General features: G+C 45.8%; 1 protein-coding gene across 1 annotated transcript in view; it reads left to right on the forward strand.

Moving 5' to 3' along the window:
- Positions 1–327: 327 nt before the first annotated feature.
- The window catches only part of LOC120516645 (synapse differentiation-inducing gene protein 1), an 81,633-nt gene continuing 59,825 nt past the window's right edge, over positions 328–22,135 (forward strand). Inside the window, exon 1 of the mRNA XM_039738460.1 lies at positions 328–1,103. The gene's annotated coding sequence lies outside the window, so the exon portion shown is untranslated. The remainder of the gene's footprint in view (positions 1,104–22,135) is intronic.

Genomic DNA, 22,135 nt, shown 5'->3' on the forward strand with positions numbered 1-22,135 from the left:
TCTGGATGGACCTCAGCTGCAGTCCACCGATGGTCTCCATCCCACCTGATAGAGTCTGAGGGGCTGTGCACAGAAGAATGACGGAAAATCCCCAAATTCAGGTATGCGAAGCTTGTTGTGTGAAACCCAAAAAGCCCCCAGGCTGGAATGAACGAAGTACTGAGTAAAGGGTCTAAATTCCTGTGTTAATGTGCGATTTCAGGTTTTCATTTTGTTAATAAACATGTAAAGATCTGTAATATTCTGTTTTCGCTTTGACATTGTGAGGTGTTGATTTCTGCTTGAAACGAATACAAATGCGTTCAGAACAAAGATACAGCAGAACAAAATGTGACAAAAGTGACAGGGAGTGAAGGCACATATGCTGGCCCTCTCGGTCTGTACTTGAACCCCTGTCTCAGCGCACTCATCGTTTCAGGTTTACTGGCCTCTCTTCTTCTTCTTCTTCTTCTTCTTCTTCTTCTCCTCCCGCTCGCGTATTGCCGACTGCGCACGCTGATCCGCCGATTGGCCAGCACATCGTTTTCTTCGAACGCAGCGGCGTCCTTCCCGTTTCTGTGCCACGGCTGCCAGTCACGGTGGCGTTGTGCCCAGAGCCAATCTCGATCAAAAACGTTCAGAGAGACAGAAAACAACGTGGGATGTTTTCGCTATCGTGATGGCAGTCTGAGGACGCCGCGGGCGCCTGGTGTTTTGCTGCAGCGGGCGCGGCTTTAGGACCGGGGAGACACCCGGAGGAGAGGCGAGGAGAGGAGAGCCGCCGCTTTGCAGCGGAGTGTGAAGAGCCCCTCTATCCCAGTTCGGATTCCTCCGTGTGCAGTCACTTCTCCTTCTGTTTCCACTGGTCGTGTTTTGGGACTTTCTCACTCGGATCCCGTCTCTCCTTTATTATCATCTACCTGACACTTTCATCGGCGCGGCTGCGTCTCGCGGTCATTTTCACTTCGGGCACTGGAGGATTTCTGTCGGACAGAAGGGACTTGGATGGCACAACTCAAATAACGGAGTGTGGGCGATGCGGCTGCCAGAGAAGTCGAGCTAGCAGCGGACGGCAGCCCACAAATCTGCTCCCTGTTCGCCCGAGGAGAGCGCGAGGAGTGAAGGTAGGAGCGCACGTTTTGGTAGTCTGATCACGAACTTGGCCAGCAGCAGTAGCAGCGGCGGAGGCTTTGCAGCAGCACGACATCAGCATGCCGAAGCCACCGTCGAGACCGCGGTGTTCGAAGACAGGAGCCGCCGCCGCACCGCGTCCGGTTTTGCAAGCCCGCGTGTGCCGCGCTTAAATCGCATCGGTGCATCCCTGGCAGGTGTGGACACCGGAGCCGTCCGCCACTCCACAGTGGCCTTATCTTCCAAATATCTGAGATGGATACGCGTGGACTCGGTGTGTCGTGCTGCTTGAAGTACTTGATAGATTAGATTGCTGCACGAGGTGGTCTCCGGGGGCTTACCACAGATTACACTGCAGGCTTTTAAAACCCCTTTTTTAAATGTTCATTTCAAAAGTGCAGAACGGGACGTGTCCTGCTGGACGCCATCCATGCAAACCTGCGCTTGAGATTCCTTAAAACAAGCAGAGATGCATTTTCAAAGGGCGCTGGGAAAACAAATTCCTTACCCTTCTTCTGAATTGGCATTTTCAGGAAAGGCTTTTGGTTTCGCTTTACTAAAATAATGGCAGTGTTTGGGAACGAAGGTTCCGCACCGGCCAAAAACCCCCGCGACCCTCAACGGGAGAAGTCGATCAAAAATGCGTGGTTGGATTGGTAGAGGTGCACGGGGGAGAAGTGGTCGAGGCTTTGGATGTCAAACAATGAAGCCGTAGGTTCAAATCAGGGGCGTTTATAAGATTTCATTCAATCAGGGTCTTTAGTCGCGTTTATGAGAGCAATGGTAGAAATGAAGAGCGGTGGGCGGGCTGCAGGGGTCCCCGGTTGGGGGGCTCCCCGGGGTTTGTCTCCCTGGGGTTTCGAGTTTGCTGATTTACATTTATTGGTGGGGAGGTTAAAATGGACGAAAGGCCGCCCACCCCAAAGCCACTGGTTCAGATCCCACTCTCAATACTGTGTGACCCTGAGAAAGTCACTTCACCTACCTGTGCTCTGATTCGGATTCTTCTTCATCTCCTTCTTCCTATTCCCATTTTTATTTGCGGTCACTAATTTCAGTAGACTTATCAAGTGTACCGATCATAGGTTTCATGACCAGGTGCCCTTTCTGATGCCAACCCTCCCCTGCATTTATCCGGGGTTGGCTATCTAAAACTAAATCTAAAAATATACGAAATATCTGAAATGTTAGACACCACCGATATGTAAATGGAAATAAGTGCGTCAATGCATTCAAAATGTTGGTGTGTCCAAACAGACGTTTACTTACACTTTGTATTTAGATATTTTTACTGTGTCAATACAATTAAAATGTTGGTGGATACAAAAATTAAGCAGTGCGGCACTCTGGTTAAGGGTTTGGACTTACGGATTCAAATCCCATTACTGACACTGTGTGACCCTGAGCAGCTCACTTCACCTTCTGCAAAAACACGACAAGAAATGTGAAAGTCGTGGCGGAGAAACAGGCCAGCCCCTTTATAAGTTAATGACAGTAAAATAGTTTAAATTTGAAATGACCTCACACCGCATTAAAAGCGTAACTTTAATCTCATCCGTCCACGTGCAGTTTTCTTGAGCCCAAAAGTCAGCTAAAGTGCCACGTCCGGAGGAAACTGCGGGTACCGCTCGTCACCTGCACGATGCCAGTCCAGTGCTGAAGAGTGGTGGAGGCAGTGACAAGGACTGGGAGACGACATTTAAATATGCGGACACTTCACCTGCTCGTGTGGCTCCGCTGCTCTAGCGAGGCTTCTTTACATTCGAATTTGCTCTTTTGGACTTTTCAAAGGTTCCTGATATGGCTACGAAAACAAAATCGGAAATGGTACCTGAACTCAGCCTGTCACTGAATACAGCAGGAGTCCTGGAAACATCAAGAAGCCACTGGGACATCGCGAACAAACAATCAGACTCAGGGTGTTTTATGGGACCTCAGATACTCAGATAAATAAAAGGTTCTGTTTGGACCCTTCACATGGATAGTAACACTAACGCATGGCATCGCTCAGCGGAACCATGTTGGCACTTTTACTGGAAAAGTCGATGAGGTGCTTTTTATAAAAGGTCGGCTATAAAGTCTATCTATCTATCTATCTATCTATCTATCTATTTATTACATAGTGCCTTTTACATCTATCTATCTATTATATAATGCCTTTCACTATCTATCTATCTATCTATTATATAGCGCCTTTCACATCTATCTATCTATTTATTATATAGTGCCTTTCACTATCTATCTATCTATTATATAGCGCCTTTAACATCTATCTATCTATCTATCTATCTATTATATAGCGCCTTTCACATCTATCTATCTATCTATTATATAGTGCCTTTCACTATCTCCTATAGTACCTTTCAGTGCCAGTCAATTCACTTTGTAATGGTCGCCTGTGCCAAACGTTTTTCGATTATTTCTATAAAAACATCTTTTTCCAATTAAAAGTAATCTCATATGAGCTGTGGTGGGGTTGGGCCCGTCCAGGTGTTGTTCTTGCCTTGCGCCCGATTGTTGCAGGGTTGGGCTCCAGCCGCCCTGCGCGTTTTGAAAGACGGATGGGTGGATTTAATCTGAATTGGCATTTTAAACACTTGGCACATTTTGTTTCTGCTATGGATACGGACGAGAACCATCGATCCGCTCAGCCACTTCCTTAAGCCATCCGTGAATTCATCCATCATCGCGTCTGCTTGATCCCATGAAGAACAAGGCAGGACCGAGGGGAGCCCGGATAAACATTTAATGCAATTAAATAAAGGGGCCACTTTTTCTGCGATGTTTAGTGAGAATTTTTCAAGAATGAAGTTGAAAGTTGGCTGATATTTCAGTTCTTGTGTGTTGAGATCGCCCAAGAGAGCTAACCGGCCTCGATCACGCCATTCGCCAGCACCGTTATGTTTTCACGGGACGGTGACGCGCACGCACGAATGGGTCACCGGCTTGCCTTTCATTACAGGTTACTGACTGGGCGGAGCTGCCATTTGGGCCCGTGACGTATAGAGGCCTGTTTACCAATTAATTAACTAATACCAACTAGCGCCAAGTCCAGGGGCTGTTCCTGACTTGCCCCCTATGTTAGCTACGATGGGCTCCAGCAAGACCCCCTTACCACGTCAGCAAACTAAATTAAGCGGGTTAGAAAATGACGGGACTATAGCTGTGCGGGCTTTATGGGCGGATGAGCTGGCGGTAACGATCATGCCGAGCTGTTCCCCTCCGTACCGAGCTCTCCTGTAGAAATTGTTCAACTTGCGGCTGAAGAGCACAGTGCAGTGACAATGACAGGGAAGCGAGTGGCAGTTTTAATGAGTGGCACGTGAACGGAGGTCGTTTGCAGATCCTGACTCGGGACACAACAACAACAGCAGCAGCAGCTTCAGCGCTGCATGGCTGACATCATCACTCCCTGGACTATTCAGTTTTATCCCCCATTTTCACATTTTGCCCTCACGCTGTTTTTTTTTAATCAGTTTTAACCTGCAGGTCTTAGATGTTAACCGATTTTCTAAAGTTCATCTTGCAAGTCGCTCCTCGATATTCTGTTGAATTTTCTTCTAATTCTTTGCACTAACGTGCTTTGTCTTATATACGAGTACGCAGTCCTTTCCTTTTCTGAAGGTCAGCAAGTTCTTCTCCTGCGCCATATAAAGCTCTCCGTTTACGTGTCCGTCCCTTTCCACGTTTCTCTTTGCTGACTGTGATGTCGATGGATTTCTGTTGGTCCGGGAACAACATGTCGGTTCTTTTATTCAAAGCCCGAAGTCGTTGCGGTGTTTTGTCTCGCCAAACACTGCGGTGCCCTCGTTCATTAATAACGTTTGCGTTTGCACTTCTTTGCCATTGGAGTGTCGCTGAAGTGGCCACCGGGGACGCAGGTGCACCGATCGCCTTTAAAGTCCTCACGAGTGGCCGCGTCACACATGGACGGCGACAGGGGGGACTTCAGAACAAGACGTCACCGTGCAGGCGCTCTGGGCTCGGTGGACACCACGGGGCTTGTGGATCGGCGTAAGCAGTCCAAAGGCAGAGCCAGTTGGGACACCCTGGTGATTTCTTTCTTCTACGTACACTGAAAACGTTTAACCTCCATTCAACTTAAAATAACGAAGGTAATGATTCACACTTAATATTTTCAATGTGAACCAATAAAATTCTTTTTCTCTTATTGAACCCACAATTTTTAAGTTGAGGCAAATCATTTCGAGTGATTGGGTGTAATTCATTTGTTTTATACTGAAGTACATCTATTTTTTAAGTCGTTACAATTTAAAATGGTTTATTGGTCGGAACCTGTTGTTATGCTATTAGAAATTTTATAAACATAACACACTCCAATGCTGTACTTTTTACATTTACTTACAAATCGAATGCAAAGACACAAGCATTGTGCAGTGTAAATCTTAAATATAGGACAAAAAATTATTAAATGTCTCTACAGCTTTCTTGAAAGTTTGTTTTATTAGGAGTTCTTATGAACAGTTGAGAAACAGAGTTACTTACCAGAAATCCTCCGTTATAAAAGTCTGCTGCTGAGAATGACCAGAGCTGGACAGCCACGTCCACTCCACTCGGGAAAGTCTTCTTCTTTATTGGCAGTTGGAAGGCCAGCACGCTGGAAAGTTCGACAGAAAGAAAATACACAGGGCCCCTGGGACACAGCACACGAACCGCCTAACATATCAGGTTAACTGAAAGAGGATTTTGACGTTTATTCAATCCACCATAACTTACTTTGGTACAAACAATTATTTTTACTTTGATTGAGATCTGAAACCAAATATTTCAAGCTACAACACTAAATGACTAATCTTAAGTTGCTGGAAAGAGAAAATTTACATTGAATGAACAACATGAACGTTACGTTTTTTCAGTGTAGGAATGTATGGAGGAATGTCGGCACCTGATGAAGGCCATCGAGTCCAAACGTTGTGCCCTTAAACTTCTTTCCCTTTAAGCGCTGAAATGACCTTCAGTCGTTTTCCCCCTTTGAACGTGTGATGCCCATCTTTGTTTGGTCACATCTCGTTAGTTTCAGAGGCTGCACTCTGGATTCTCATCCCACTCCTAAACATGTTGTGTCGAGTTTCTCACATTTTTTCCCCAAATGTTTTTTGCGGGGTTTCCTCTTTTTAATGCCCGACACTTGAAGAGTAATGTTAACTGGTGGCTCTAAACTGGTCCCTGTGTGTGTGTGTGCTTTAAGTGTGCCCCCTGAGTCTTATTTGGATGGAGTCCGTCCAGGACCGTCTCCTGCCTTGTGCCCACTGCTGCTCGGACAGCCCCCGGCTCACCGCCACGACTCACAGAAGGACCGACTGGGCTGTTCAGACACCACATGGTCGGCAACTTTAAAGGGCAACTAGCATCGGCACAAGACAAAAAAAAAAAAAAATCAGCCATGTCAGAACGTGCGGCTACATCCCATAATGTCTTACTTTGTGTCAATGTGGGGTCGTGTCCAGTGTAACTGAAACAAATCGGGTGATTAATAAAGGCTGTGGAGCGAGATGTCCAGATGAGTCCATCCAGCAGGCAGTGGCAGCTCAACATAAGGGCCAGGCAGGGCGAGGAGGGGCCGACCTTCAGTGACCGAAATGTAACATGCTCCCCCCCCCCATCTCAGTGGCCTCTGACTCTCCTCCACATTTGATAATTAAACGCGAGCCCCCATCGTTAATCTGAGCGCCTCAACACGAACACCCTCAGCATCTCCTTCACCTCTGAGGAGACAAACTCTCAGAACTTTTAATGTGATTTTCTTACTTCTTCATCCACTCATTCCAGTTTAAGGCCCAGAAGCCTCTCCCAGCAGCATCTCGCACAAGGCAGGAATCCACACTTTATGGGGTGCCAGTCTGCTAACAAGCATGTCTACTCATGATGGGTTGATGTCATGTCACCAGTTGCCTGTGGAAGAGCACAAGGAGAAAAAGGGACACAGGGGACTCAGGGACAAGGGGACAGAGCTGGTCTAACATTGGGACTCTGGTGCAATAAGACATTGGGGTGACCACTGTGACATGTGTGACATAACACCCCTGTAACTGGTTAGCCTTTTCCTTTTTGCTCATTAAAGGCAGACGATCCTTACAGCAGTTAATTAATTGTCTCTTTTTACTTTCCTGCATATACAATCTGTTTACTACTGAAAGGTGATTCATTCTCCATATTACACTCATCATGTCACTTGAAAGCTCCACTTATACTATATATATGAGACATAGAATATATATATATATATATATGAAACATATCGTACACACACAGATACAGTATATACTGTAAAAACATATATTCAAACACTGTACTATATGTACAGTATATATATTTATATGTATTGTGGCCATTGGCTGGCATTTCAAACCCAAAACCAGTGGCGTCATTAGGGGGTCTTCTAGAGCCCCTGATCTCAGAAGTGCACTGAGAAGCCCTCCGCCTCACCTGTTCCATATATTTAGGCTCCTAGACCCCAATGTTCACAAGCCCATCCCTCATTAATTCCATTTCAGCTTTCTGTCAATGCTTGTTGACCCCACAAAAACTTCAAGGGGGACCACCCACTTGTCTACCATACATAAACGCACCCCAACATACAAACACACTTTACCATCTGCTTTATCGGGGGGCTTAATAATTGCTAAAGGTTGGGACACCCCTGCCCAAAAACCCCACACAACTACACGCCACACCTGTCCCGGGTTCAAAGCCACATACCTACCTTCACACAGGCTTCTCCACCTCCTCCATAATCTTCTTTCCCTTTTCCTCCTCCAGTCCTCCTCAGGCAATTATTGTCCTTGTCCTCTCCTGATTCCAACCCACCAGGGTGGAGCCGAGTGGCTTCTTTCATTCCAGACCCAGACGTTTTCCTGGTGCACCCACATTGTACACAGGAAGCACTGCCAGGTCTGGTGGAACCTCCTTTCAACAGCAGAAGTCCTCCTCTGGCAGCTCCCCCTGGTGGTACCCAAGGATTCCAGCAGGGCTAACCATTAGGACTACAACTCCCAGGTTGGCTTGTAGGTTTGGACATAGCCGTCTCAACAGAGAGATGCTGCCACCTGGTGTATGGAGGAGCAAGTGGCCCAGTAAGGCGGTGTCCCTCTGTCCTTCCATTATGTCGTCCCAATCAGGAAAGAGAACACCAACCATCCTGGTCAGGACACCCACCCACCAACATTCTCCGTCCATTAGGAATGCCTCCCTGCCAGGTACCTAATCATCCATTCCCACTTGGATGCCAGCCCACCCTTCCCTTCCATCATATTACGTGTTCAGTGTGTATATTACTTCTTGTTAGGCTGACACCTTCATCTGAGGTGACTTTCAAGATCTGAGGTACAACTAGCTGTATTCCTTGTTGTTTTTACCAATTGTCTACACATACATACAAATATATTGTGACAGATGGCCAGGGTCATTACCTGGCTGGGATGCCAGCTGGGGGCTGCCTTCTAGCGTCCCGGGAAAGATAATGCCCCAATCGTGCTCTCTTCCTCGGTCATTCCACCCAGCTGGCGTCCTGGCCAGGTAATGGCCCTGGCCACCCATCACTATATCCATACCATATATATATATATATCTGTAATCAGCTCTTTGTCATGTTCCTCAAGCCCCTCCTAAACAATACTGGCAGTGTGGCAGGGCACATTATCCTGCAGAAAGGGACCACTGCCATCAGGGAATACTGCTGCCATGAAGGGGTTTATGGGGTCTACAACAATCTTTAGGTAGGGGATACGTATTCAAGTAGCACTCACACGAATGCCCAGACCCGAGTCTGCCCAGCAGGACATTACCCAGAGCATCCTACTGCCTCCATCAGCTTGCCTTCTTCCCACGGTGCATCCTGGGAAACACTCATCCGGCCGTCCCCGTGATCTAAAAAGAGGTGGGATTCATCACCCCAAGCCACCCTGCGGTGGATTCAGCTGGTGGGCTCTCCTTGCATTGGAGTGCCCTCTTTGGTGTTCTCCGTGGTGAGGTGAGATGTCTCCTTCCTCAGCTCACTGTTTGGCTCTTTGCCTTGTCCTCTGTAACTTCATAATGAGAGCGTTACTCTTTCTGTCACGAGAGTGTAGGTGCTGAGGTAATGGCCGCTTCTCACTCTTCTCAGACTGGGCCGTCACTGACTTGAAGAAAAGGTCGTAGAGCAAGTTCTGGGCATCCCGCTCCAAGGCCCGATGGAGAGGGCCATCCAAGTCAAAAGAACGTTTGTGAACTTTTGGATCCACAGACATTGGAGAGCAGAGCAGCTTGTCAGCTTTTAGCGCCCCAGAGATGAACGCAGCAAGTTCTGATGGAAGGTGAAAGCTCGGATGATCAGACTGAGGGTCCCACCAATTTCAGATTCAGTGTCCAGCGCACCCAGACAGGTTCAGTTCATAGTCCCAAGTCTAATATGAAAGTCCCTGTGGGCGCCTTTTCATCTGAAGGGGTCTCTGCAGAGGTGACCTTTATTATCAGATGAAGTGCAGAGTTGACCCGAGTGTCAGCAGAGCCGCAGTTCAGCCATTCGCTTTGGTGGTCACAGCCGCCTTTCCGCCTCCCTGTTGAATCAAAGCTCCTGCCAGGCATTGTGTGCCACTAAAAGCCAAGCGGATGGGCAATGCCCACTGTGTCTGACACCACATCTCTGCCAGTCACCGTCAGTATCTGAATTATGGCTGTGTTGTGGGGGGCTCACATGTGTAAAAACAGAGTCTGGCATTCAGTTGATGAGCGGCTTGGTCTGGTGGGCTGCTGCTTGCAAGACAACGAAATTAAATGCGTTCAGTGGTTTGCATTATTAATGCCCACGACGTCCATTGAGGTTTGGGGAGCAGCTTGTTGCATTTTACGTCTGTTTAATTTGCTGACATTTTAATCAAAGGGGATTTGCAAATCTCAATTGTTTCCTTATCTCCATATTGTTAGCAACTGCTGCCTAAGTGGATCATTCAGGATGACACCAAGTGAACTGGGGACCTCCAGATGTTAAATTAAGTCATGTTTACGACTGGCCACTTGTCTTTAATTGTATATAGCGCCTTTCAGCAGAGAGCAGCATCCCTAATAATATGCTGAAACTCTTTACCTATTTCTACCGTTTGAACCCTGGCACATTAACAAATTCATTTACGGTCACACCAGGAGTCAGTGACACCGGTAATTTTTATATAGCACCTTTTAACCTCCTTGATTTTAACCCCAAGACTGTCTTAGGCTTGGAATTCTCTGTAAATATGGTTAACCCCGAGTACTTCGTAACCTGCACTGATGAGCTGTACTGTGTTGAGCCTGAATAAAGCTCAGGACTGAATTCTGCTGCCATCTTGTGAATAAAATAGAGTCATACTGCAAAAATCACGTGCTCTGTCACTCTGTAGCAACTCATCAATATTCATAAAGTGGGTGGAGCCATCAACCAAAACACCATCATGTACAAACATAAAACTGTGAAGGCATCTTTAGAACGAACTGCAACTGAACCATCAGCTGACTCGAGGGGCAGCGATGACGATGAGAGTTGGCCGTCAGACGTTGACACGCATAGTGAAAGTGATGCTTACGGCACCAGACAACCGGACCGCCATGACATGGCTGGTGACTTCAGTTGTGTGAAGCTGCAGAGTGAGCAAGTACAGTTGGTGCTGTTAGTACAGTTGGTACATGGCAAAATGGATAAAGGGCTTCAATCAAAAGAAAGGGCAAGAAAGACGTTAGCCCCCTAAGCACTGTTCACAATGCAGCAGCTGCCGAAGTTTATGTCAGGGGAAAATGTGGAAGTCACTAAGCCTGGCACTGGAGTAACTCACAATAACACAAGGGGCATGTCGATGGTGCAGATCTGGTACTTAAAATTCTACCATCTCATGCAGAAGCAGTAAAAGAATATAATAAGAAAAATGTGCAAAGTGACAGACTTCTAATAAATATCCCAAGTGTGACATCGGGCTGTGTGCTGGTGATGGTCACAAAATGTCACACGGAGGGCGTGGATACAAAACAGATCTTTGTGTATTTATGAGCACATTTCAATATTTATATATTTTTCTTTCTTACTAAATTCAATTATGTATAGCGCCTTTTAGCAGAGAACAACACCCTTAATGATATGTCGTAACTCTTTGATTTCTGCACTCTGATCCCTTAGGAGATTAAATGAGATTCGGGCAAAGTTTTTGGGCTCATTTGTCCAGGGGGTAAACTTAATGCTAAGGGGGTTAATAATAAACAACATCTCAGGGATCTTTACAGTCCAGTAACCTTAGAACTGCTTCCAACCTTCTATACTTTTAGCACACCGGATATAGCAAAGTCATTCATCGGGGCACCACGGCACGGGAGGGCAGAGAAACCTGAAACATGGAGTTTGTCTTGTACACTCCGACCGATAGGGGGCCACACTGCTGGCAACCAGATGAACAGAATTACAAAAGGCACTATATAATGGATAGGAAAGGCACTATATGATAGATAGATAGATAGATAGATAGATAGATAGATAGATAGATAGATAGATAGATAGATAGATAGATAGATGTGAAAGGCACTATATAATAGATAGATAGATAGATAGATAGATAGATAGATAGATAGATAGATAGATAGATAGGGAAGGCACTATATAATAGATAGATAGATAGATAGATAGATAGATAGATAGATAGATAGATAGATAGATAGATAGATAGATAGATAGGGAAGGCACTATATAATTGATAGATAGATAGATAGATAGATAGATAGATAGATAGATAGATGTGAAAGGCACTATATAATCGATAGATAGATAAATAGATAGATAGATAGATAGATAGATAGATAGATAGATAGATAGATAGATAGATAGATAGATAGGGAAGGCACTATATAATAGGCGGATAGCTGCCTAACACCGTATTCACCACCAAAGGGTCATCACACAGTTTTGTTCCTTTCCTGGTGGACGGCGTGTTTTTGACGCGACTTTATGAAGTGCAGCTTCGGACCCGCGATGTCCACACCGGGTGTCAGACGATGCCGTTAATCGGAGGTGTTCGCCTTTTTCTTACCTGGCACTAACTCTAACCCTAACCCTTCATACCTGACACTTGCTGCTCCTCTCTGCTGTGCCTCCTTCTTTTGTTCCGCTTTATACTTTTCATATTTCGTCACATTTCTCATTTTTGCCAGCTGCCTCGTGCTGTTTAAAAATGTTCCATGATTTTATTACGATGCCTGCACGGTAATCTCGTGTGCCATGTATTGTTAAAGGCGCTATATAACTGACTGATTGTTTACCTCTTGTCTGATCGTCAGACCCGGTCCCCCTCCTCCTCTTCTTCCTCCCCCTCCGCTCGCCCCGCCGCCGCTCGTTCCTCCTCCTCCTCCTCCTCCTCGCCGATTTAGCGCTGAGCGCCGCCACAGCAGCCCCTCGGTGTTTGTTATTCCCGCCTCGTTCCTGCCAATTCCACTGACGCGCTCGTGTGCGGGACCGAATTAAGTGGCCCTGACATCAATTACTTACTCTCACACACTCATCGGCGTCATTTCCATTGCTTCGACAGCGCACCGCATTAAGTCGCCACTCCGTTAAAACAGACTGATAGGAAGAATCGATGAGTGCCGTGACAGGCGCCGCGAACGGGGGGTTTTGCTTGGAGGTGCAGTCGGACACGACGAGAAGTCAAATGGGAACCGCGGGACAGGAAAGGCGACAGGCGCGTTTGTGAAGATTCGTCCAGACGTTAAATGGGTGACAAGGACAGGACGGGACTCTGATCCGTAACGTCATTCATTCTAATTGCATTGATTTGTTTTCCGAGTTACGTTATGGTGGTCTGTGGGTTGACTTGACTTAACAAATCGCTCCGCTTCTGCGAAGTTCCCTCTTCCTTGATTTATTGCGTCTCCTTGTCCACCCTGAACTGTTTTGGGTCAAATGCTTGGGCGCTTTGTAGAGAGGCTCGTAATAATGAATGACTTTAATGGCCTCACTTTTCATCTGCGTCTCCAGAAAAAGGTTAATGCTGGCAAAAGACCATCAGACCAGACCTTCTAAACTGGAATTCCCAGTCTAGCTAATTCCTCCAGGGTATCCCGAGTCTTCTTAGTGTACCCCTAAATAAACACGACAGGCAGTCTCCCACCATCACTGATTTCTACTGGCCTCCCAGTCAGGTAAGGAACTCTCACCCATCCCTGCCAAGATGCCAGTCCTGCTGCATCTCCTGTCACACTGGCCCTAGATGTCAGCCTCCTGGCAGAAAGAAACCTTTACATTGGCCTCCTGGACAGGAACGGGACAGGGTCCATCGTAGCCAGGATGCCAGCCCATCTACGACATATAATTATCAAATGATGAGCTTAGTGTGATATAGCGCCTTTCTAATGCTATCTCAAAATGTTCAACAATTAAGCACAGCTTCACTGCCATTTGAGGTGACCAGGGAATCATCCCCAATAAACGTCGACCAGAGTGTTTCAGTTGGCTCGTCTGGATGCAGAAGATCGTCTAGTAGTCCTTCAAGAAACCCTGTGCCACCTCATGCTGCCCGTCACTATGCAGAGCTTGGGACCACCTGTGAAGATGGGGGTGGGGGTGAAGACTTCATGTCACCAAAATATGCTTGGGGGAGCAGAGATGACGTGCGGACTCCAGACAGTAACTGCAGTAAGATCCATGTGGTCCAAGACCTCAGCGGTACCCACTGGGCCATCAGTTCTCCAAATCAAATCAAATGGTGTGCCACTGTCCTTAAAGAAACTGGCACAGAATGAGCAGAGCTTTACACTGACATGGGACAAAAGACGCTGTGCATTTTCTAAATCCGAGTTTTCTGGTAAAAGGAAGCTGAAGCTTATTGAAGCAGCAAGGTGTGCAGAGACGGGCAATCAATATGTGGTATATGGCGCCATACTAAAGGGCATCAGTCAGTTCATCACAAGGCTCAGAGTAAATGCAAAATAAAATGCAATTAATAAAATGCCCAGTAGATATCCACACCTGGGATCTTGGAAGTATGTAGGGTGGTCAGCACTGTCCACAGTCTAAGCCATCCAGAATTTAGGGAAAGATGTGCCACTGGTTGGCACTGAAAAAGGTTGTCTCTCCCAGTTCAAACCAACCATTCAAGAACTCGGTTCTGACGGCCTTCCCAGCCTGCCCAGTCTGCATGCACTCTCTTTCATGGACCAGGAGCTTCGGTCAACTTCTTTCTACAGTGTGAGCTTACAGTGGAGGACTGATGTCAGGACACTTCTCCTGGACCCTGGTCTGACATGTTTGCATTCCCCACACACCCGTCCACCCCACCTCTGCCAACAGCACAGGCATCTCTATGTTTTCACAGGTTAATGAACCATCTTAAGTGAATCTGGGGTCAGCGTCACTTTCCAAGGGGACCAGCAGCACCGCGCGGAGATTTATGGAGCTTCATCTGTCCTCTGCTGTGTGATGAACGGGTCCACTGCATTAGTGAGTAATGGCTGAGTGCGAATGTCTTCAGCTTCCAGTAAATTTGGCTACGTGGTGTCAGTCCGAGGACAAATAAGTCGAGGAGCATACGGGGGCCTTCAGAGGACACGGAAAAGTGGCCTGCTGAGGTGACGCTTTCAATTGTGTCGAGCTCTCTGCCTTTACTACTGTCATTGTAAAGTGCAGACACAGCTGCAGAGTCACTGCACTTTATATAGCGCCTTTCAGATACTTTAAACTTGAAAAGCTGCAGATCTGCTGACTTCAACACTTTGAGAATTAGAGTTGGAGATGAATGAACCGATGCCTCGGAGTGAACTTACAGCTAGACGGTGGTTTTTATCTTATAGTGCCTTTCATATATATTATGGAAAAGCATGTGGGAGAAAAAGATCATCTTTAATTGAAACATGATGTTATATAGCGCCTTTTATTTGCAAAGCTGTTTCAAGGAGCTTCAAGTGAGAAAGAGTAGTATATCTATCTATCTATCATATAGTGTTTTTCACTCTATCTATCCATCTATCAATTATATAGTGCCTTTCATATATATTTATCTATTGATTACATGGTGCCTTTCATGTATATTATGGAAAAGCATGTGGGAGAAAAAAGATTATTGTTAATGAAACCATTATATTATATAGCGCCTTCCTATAGCAAAGCTGTATCAAGGAGCTTTAACTGAGAAAAAGTAGTATCTATCCATCTATTCATATCGTGACTTTCACTTTATCTGTCCATCTATCTATTGATTATGTAATGCCTTTCATATCTATCTATCAGTCAAATATTGCCTTTCACTCTATTTATCTATCTTTTATACAGTGCTTTTTACATTATTATCTACCATCAGTATTTCTTTTTTATAGTGTGTTTTACATCATTTATGTATACTTATCAAATGATCGACTTTATGTGATATAGCGCCTTTCTCTTGTCATACCATCCTAAGGTGTCCAACAGTTAAGCTCAACTGCACTGCCGTCTTGCCGCACTGTTGCACCCTGCTCGGGTTACCCTTGTTTTAAGTGAGTTTCACATTTTGTAAATGTAAAATATCCTACAAAACGAATTTTAATTTGAGTTTCGTGAAGCTGTGTGAGAACTGAAATGTTCCCGTTTCACGTGCCTCAAATTGAACTGCTCGGTGCTGAGTGCTGACTCGTCTAACGGACTCACTTTGCCTGCGAGTTTCGGCCTGAGACGATCACAAAGCTGAACAACTCTGAGCTGCAAAGGGCGGGGTCTTTGGGACCCGAATCATCGGATTGGCTGGGAGCAGGAAACAGCTGGCTGTAGTATGCAGGTTTTGGGCGCTCTTAGCAGTGCTGGGCTTTTCAAGTCACTTTATTTGCATTCGGAAAGCGCAAAACTGATCGTCATGAGACAAATTAACAAGACTCTCACCGATTAAAAACGCAGAGATGATGGAATGTGAGAGGCACTGCCTCGGTCCTCCATGAGAGAAAAAAGTTTTCACCAGCAGTGATCACTTTATTTGGCTCGATTCTTTTGAACTACTCATTTAGGTGAATCGATTTATTTGATCAATTGAATTGATCAGAAAGATCTGATGCTGCCAGCTTTAAAAATAAAAAAAAAATAAAGGAGGGTGTCCTTTTGAATCAAAATGTAATGCATTGTTATAGATATACACGTAATCGTGTATTAAACATGCTGATAGTTAATTTGGTGTAACGCTGTCCTGTTTCAAATCACAAAGCACAACAATTATAAATAACAAGTACTCTGCAACTCATCCTCATTTGTGAACAGGACCCTGAGCTACTTAAACCCCCAAAAAATATTACCAGTCAGACTTGATAACGACAAAGTTCTCAGCCGGTAACTCCGTCCTAACTTGGCTTCGGTGAGCGACTGAACGGCTTCTCCGGGCCGCAGCGGGAATTTATAACGTGCGAACCCGAAGGGGCGGAGTCAAGTTCTCTCAACCACACAGACGGCTTCTTCGCGCTGCGGTGGGGAATAAGAGAGGAAACTGTTAGAGCCAGCGCCACCTCTAAGCTGGAAAGGGGTATTGCATAACCCGAGAGAGGTCCACAGACGCGCATGCGCGACAATATACAATAATTGAATCCATTGTGCGGCGTGGTCCCCGGACACCCTAGAAGAAAGCCAAAGAATGATCGGAAAAAACAGACAGAAGTTTCGAGGTGCTCACTAACGATGCCACCACACAGCCTGCTGCGTGTTTATTAGCACATGCGAGAAACAATTTTAGTGGACGCTGAAGCCATCTCAGGCAATCACTGGAAGAGCTCCCTTCTGTTCCAAGGGGGATGAAGACGGCACTTGCGAGTGAGAAGGAGCATTGAAGGTCCACCATAAGCACAGAGAATCTTTGCCTTCTTCACCCTGAGCTCACGGGGCTCTACTGATGTTTTCATGTACGTCTACGAGAAGACGTGTGCCTGCAGATTTGGCAGATTTCCTCATTAAGACTTCAACCCCGTAGGATTAAAAAAAGAATAAAACAAGCAGCCATCGTAAATCGCCAAACCGCATACAGTTAAGAGTTAATGTTTAATGCAAACCACACAACCGGAGCCCAGCGGGTTTCTCTTTCCGTGCGTTTAGTTGTTGAAATGTGCAAACAGTTACATTAGCGCGATGGCGTATTGATGTTCTGTAGAATGGAGTGCTGCACTGATGCCCAGCAGCTTAGGGGCACAGCACAGCACAGCACTGACCCCACGGATGCCAAGGGGCTGCTGTAGTGCAGGTCTGTTAGCCTTTATTGAGATAGTTTGATTGACGAGTTTTTTCACAGCCGATTTATTGACCACATGAGGGGCACAAGACAAATTCACCCTTTTGAGCTCCACCTCCTCCAGTGCAGAACTTTGGGGCAATCCCAGCATCACCAGCAGGCTGAAATCAACACTGAGCAGGACGCCAATCCATCAGCAGTCACCGATGTTCATTATGGCCAACGTGGGCTTGACAATCTACCGAGAATGACACATGGGACTGCCGTGAGACCCCCAAGTACTCATGGAAAATCCAGCAAACTTGGGTGAGACATGGCAGCTCACCAGCCACTTTATTAGGTATACCTTGCTAGTCCCAGGTTGGACCCCTTTTTGCCTTCAGAACTGTCATAATTCTTCGTGGAAAAGATTCAACAAGGTGCTGGAGACATTCCTCAGGGCCTTTGGTCCACATTGACATGACAGCATCACGCGGTTGCTGAAGATTTGTCAGCTGCCCATCCTTGATGCGAATCTCCCATTCCAGAACATCCCCAAGGTGTTCTACTGGATTGAGATCTGGTGGCTGTGGAGGCCATTTGAGTGCAGTGAACTCATCGTCATCTTCAAGAAACCAGTTGGAGATGATCTGAGGTTTGTGACATGGCGCGTTATGCTGCTGGAAGGAGCCATCAGAAGATGGTGGTCATAATTAATGGAAGGAATTATTAGGGATAAGATTGAGCAGCACATGGCAAGGACAGGAATTATTAGGAGCAGTCAGCGTGGGCTCAGATGAGGGAGGTCGTGTTTTACTAACAGGCTGGAAATCTATGAGGAGCAACAAAAGGATACGAGCAGAGCGGAGCAGAGGAGACTATTGATGAGGACTTTCAGAAAGCATTTGATAAGGTGGCACATGAGAGGGTGGCCATCAAACTAAAAGAAGTGGCAGTTCAGGGTGTGGGGTGGGTGCAGAATTGGCTCAGACACAGGAAGCAGAGGGTGAAGGTGTGAGGAACCTCATCAGAATTGGGTGACATTAAGAGTGGTCTGGGACATAGGAAGGAAATGAGAGGACGATCAGTGCAGCATCAGCACCGAGGCAGCAGGACGAACCACAAGAAGAAGTCACATTGCCTAAGGAGGAAATGTAGAGAGAAAATAGAAGACGACCGACACCAATCCTTGAGACAAACCTGTGGAGAGCTTCTGTGGAGAAGGCAGGGAGTTAGACCAGCAGACAAAAAAGGATTGGTTAGAAGGGTAGGACTTGATCCTGTCCAAAGCACAACCACAGATTCCCAGTTTATCAGGGGAGGAGATCAGCCAGGAGTGGTTAACAGTATTGAAGGTCTATGAAAGGTTGAGAAGAATACAGAAAGAGGAGAGAGGAGCTGCTCGAGCAGATCGAAGGGCATTTGTGCAGTCACAGTAGAGTGCCCCTGAGGAATCCAGGCTGGAGAAGATCTACTAGGTCATGGTTAGTGAGAAAACAGCAGAGTCGTTTATGGATTATGTATTCAGGAGTCAAAGGAAAATGAAGACACCCATCTGCACACCCATCGACCCATTTACATTTTCAGAACCTGCATTTGTCATCAATGTGTCATGGATGTCAGAGCCCATCCCAGTATTGTCAGGCACATTATAGGAATCAGTGCTAAGCATTTCACCAGTCCATGTCCCTTTACATGGGACCAGTCTAGAGACGCCATTCAACCTGTGGGAAGCACAAAGGAAGGAAGGAAGGAAGGAAGGACAAGGGATACATGCACAGTTAATGACTGCATCTTGTAAAGAGTTTGAAATGACACGACATGCCTCATATTGTGACCTCTTCTTCTGGTGAGCGTCAAGGTGATAAAAGGATGGGGAGGTTAGGCCTCATGATAGTCAGAAAGACAGATATATCTATAGTTGGCAGGGATAGATAGATAGATAGATAGATAGATAGATAGATAGATAGATAGAGTGAAAGGCGCTATATAATACATAGATAGATAGATAGAGTGAAAGGCGCTATATAATACATAGATAGATAGATAGATAGATAGATAGATAGATAGATAGATAGAGTGAAAGGCACTATATATGATAGATAGATAGATAGATAGAAAGGCGCTATATAATAGATAGATAGATAGATAGATATGAAAGGCACTATATAATAGATAGATAGATAGATAGATAGATAGATAGATAGATAGATATTAAAGACACTATATAATAATAGTGATTCATAGTGAGCACCATCTAAAGATCCCTTATCCATCAGCCTTTATATTTTATAGCGCCTTTCACAGACAGAACTAGCAAGAGGCACTTGGAAAACCTGAGAAGAACAAAACACATTTTTTTTTTTAACCTGAACAATGTAAAACATTTCTTGAGTTGCCTTCTTTGTCTTTCCACTTGACGGAATTCTCTCTTTACCAAGGCAGCCCATCCCAACGCCTTTAACTAGGCCACATCTTAAAACAAAGTATTGCCCGCTTTCAGCCCCCAGATACCACGGTTCTGCCATCTGTCAGGGTCCGCCTAGGATGTTTCTGTTCGTCTCTCGTCACGCTGCCTGCGTTAGCCCCAAGATATGATTTCAATTAACTATTTAAATCCTTGATTAAACCCTCTTTTCAGAGCTCTCTAAAAGCTTGACATCTCCTGTCCCCCCGGGATTCAATTACATAAATACTGCAATGGAAAGAGTGCCTGAAAGAGGGTTGCTAGGCAACTGGTGTGAGATGCAATTTTTTTTTTTACTTTGGCATCCACAAACCTTTAAAAATATTTTCAAAGACTAAAAGGAGGACTTACTTTGTAAATACTGCAAGACACCCCCAATGGAAGTGAAGAACAAGTCAAGAGTGGGCACCATGGCATGAAGTCAGTCAGCACACCGGGCACTGTCTGATCAAAGAGGCACTGATTTTTGGTTAGGGTATTGGAATGAGTTTGTCCTCCACATTGTGTTCAGGGCTTTACCCCATTTTGGGACCCGTTGTCAAAGGAATGTAATCAGGTCAAATGGTTTCTTGTGTGCCATCCAAGGCTAGGTGGTTCTTAATTTTAGATGAACTATAAGAAGGCTTCCTCAGCACCTGTGCTGGGCAACTTCACCTATTATATAGTGCCTTTTATCTATCAGTCTATTGTCAGGGTCCGAAGGAGGTGAGGGCTCCACAGAAATGTTTGGAGAGCCAATGGGCCAACCCCTTTTAATGACTTGACAAATTAAGGCGCAATCCAATGTGCACATCCAGGTCTGCCTACATTTGAGGTGGTCTCCACACTCCCGACGCTCCCCTCTGACCTCCTCTCTGTCACTGGTGCCTCAACAGCAGGTCCCGGTGGATGAGTCTGTGATGAACGGCTGCACTCCTCTGCACTTTCACTCACTTGAGCTCGTGTGTCATGGGGTTAATGAAAAACAGAGAGCAGAGTTAAAAAAATAAAAAGAAGAAGAAGAAGTTGTCTCACGCGGCCAGCCATGAGAATAAAGTTGAGACGAGCTCACCACACAGAGTGCCACGCCATGTGATTTACAGAAGTCGAAGGACGAAGCAATCAAATGCAGAGCCTCAGAGCGGCAGTCCTCTAACTGAGAGGGCCGCCCCCTATGGCTGCAGGTCTTTGCTCCAACTCATTTTTCTGTTTAATTCACCAAGCTATCGGTTCCTAGTTTCTGTGTTCAATATAAAAATACAAATTGAGTTTGATCATTTTATGTGAAAGCGCACCAGGTATTCATGATAAGTTACGAGGATGCTTGGCTGTTTTTGTTTCATCCTGGTTTTTATGATTTTCATCATCATCATCATCCCAATTTTCATTTTGCTTCTCCCTTTGTTCTGCCTAATGAGCACCTCAGTGGGGCCGACTCTGAAGGAGCTGCAGCTTTCCGTCCTTCAGTGCTGTCTGCCCATCTTATTTATTTGTCATTATGACAATAGAATTCAGGTAAACAAAGGAGACAAATGAATAAGAAAACAACAAAAGAGGGTGAAGCACTTAAAGCCGTCACAAAAATTCAGGTACCTCTAAATGTCTTCTAATGTACAAATCACACGGCTGTGCTTTTGTGAATGTGTAATAAGAAAAGAGAAAAAAAGACAGCAGATAATTCAATGAGATGGAAAACTGGGGGGACAAAACCTGCTGCCACAGGGGGGACGCCAGCACGGAGTTGGAAAAGGGCCACTGGCACTCATGGTCAAGTTTCTTATCATATCTGTGTTCACTACATCGAGATGTACGTTTACTAATGTGTCTAAGACCTTCGTCCAAAGCGACTTACAACACGTCACACACAGCTGAGTACATCTCTTGGTGGGAGGGTCAAGTGACTCGCTCAGGGTCACATGGTGTCAGAAGTGGCATTTGAATCAACACGTCCAAAGCCTTAACCACTATGCCGTACTTACATGTCTCCTTGGATAGTCACAGTGACACAAACACACACACATAACTTCATTACAAGCTCAGTTCAGGGAATGGCAGTGCACCCCGTACCTGTGCAGGTGTTCCTCCGACATCCCACAGCTGTGTGTCTTGGGTGAACAGACATTTCTAAATGGCCACTTGTGTGTGTGTGTGTGTTTGTGTGAATGTCCCCACCATGGGCTACTGCTGCCACCCTTCCAGGTTTGGTTCCTGCCTTGCACCCAGTACTGTTGGGATGGGCTCTGGCTCCTGTAACCTGAAGCAGGTTAAAAAAATGAATGGATGGACTTTGACCTTCAAGCTCAGTTTTCTTGTCACGTGTATTCAGTATAATGAAGGCCCTACTTGGGTGTGCATTCAGAACAGTGACAGTCACACAGCACCAGCTAAAGGACACAAACGCCCATAAACACCTAAAGAA

The sequence above is a fragment of the Polypterus senegalus genome, chromosome 16, assembly GCF_016835505.1.
Source record: "Polypterus senegalus isolate Bchr_013 chromosome 16, ASM1683550v1, whole genome shotgun sequence".
Lineage (NCBI taxonomy): Eukaryota > Metazoa > Chordata > Cladistia > Polypteriformes > Polypteridae > Polypterus > Polypterus senegalus.